The sequence below is a fragment of the Apis dorsata genome, unplaced genomic scaffold (assembly GCF_000469605.1).
Source record: "Apis dorsata unplaced genomic scaffold, Apis dorsata 1.3 scaffold_396, whole genome shotgun sequence".
Lineage (NCBI taxonomy): Eukaryota > Metazoa > Arthropoda > Insecta > Hymenoptera > Apidae > Apis > Apis dorsata.
Window position 1 is genome coordinate 23,272 of NW_006263655.1, and position 932 is coordinate 24,203.

Here is a 932-nt window from a genome sequence, read left to right on the forward strand (position 1 = left end):
TTATCAATCAAACTGTTGTTTCGCTTCGCACAATTCGAACATTTTAAATACGGGGCATTACGGGACAAATTATCAACAAGAGAAATCAATTTACCTTGGATTTCATAATTGAACGTATTTCACAAAGCTCTTGTTGTCTGTCCCCGGCAGAAATTTTATATCCGCGAAAACCGCATCTCAGAGGAACAATAAATCTTACGTCTCTTTGCTCAATTGCTACGTTTATATAAAACGATTCAAAGGCGCGTTTCCGCAATGCGAAAAAAAGAAAAGAAAAAAGAAAAGAAAAAGACGCTGCATTAAAAGAAATAATTTTTCAATCAGCTACCAACCTCTCAATTCTCGTAAAGGCCACTCCCTTTCCCTTCTCCTTTTTTTTTTATTTTTATACACGATGCGCGAAGAATAAACTGTAATTCAATAGACTTTGTATTACGAATTACGAGATTACAAATTACACGACAAAAGTGTAATTTCATCGGTCGCAACAATTATATATCCCATTGTATCCATTGCCTCTTTCTTTTATAAATTATTTAATAAAAAAAAAAAAAAAAGAAAAAAGAAAAAGACGATTAGCGAAGATTATTCCCTTTTCCACCAAGATCTTTCCTTCGTCGTCGCAATAAACCGCGAAGCTTCCCTTTCTTCGTTCATTAACGAACAAGAATAATACGCAAGAACGTATAATCAATGGGAGGAGGGCGAGCATTCGTACGTAAGATTATCTTTACAACTCTTGTGAAAAAAACTCTTGTGTTTATGCCCGACCACCACGCATAACGCATCCATCCATCCATCCCCCTTTCAGTAGCCGGTTTACACAGACGACATTTACGAGGACATACCCATCATCCCTTCTCCCCCCTCCCTCCCTCCCTCACCTTAATCTTGGACGAACGCCAAATGGCGAGCCTTAAACCTTAACCCTC

At 38.0% G+C, this 932-nt stretch overlaps 1 protein-coding gene across 1 annotated transcript in view; it reads left to right on the forward strand.

Moving 5' to 3' along the window:
- The window catches only part of LOC102680950 (nucleolysin TIAR-like), a 20,788-nt gene that overhangs the window by 10,954 nt on the left and 8,902 nt on the right, over positions 1-932 (forward strand). The window lies entirely within an intron of this gene.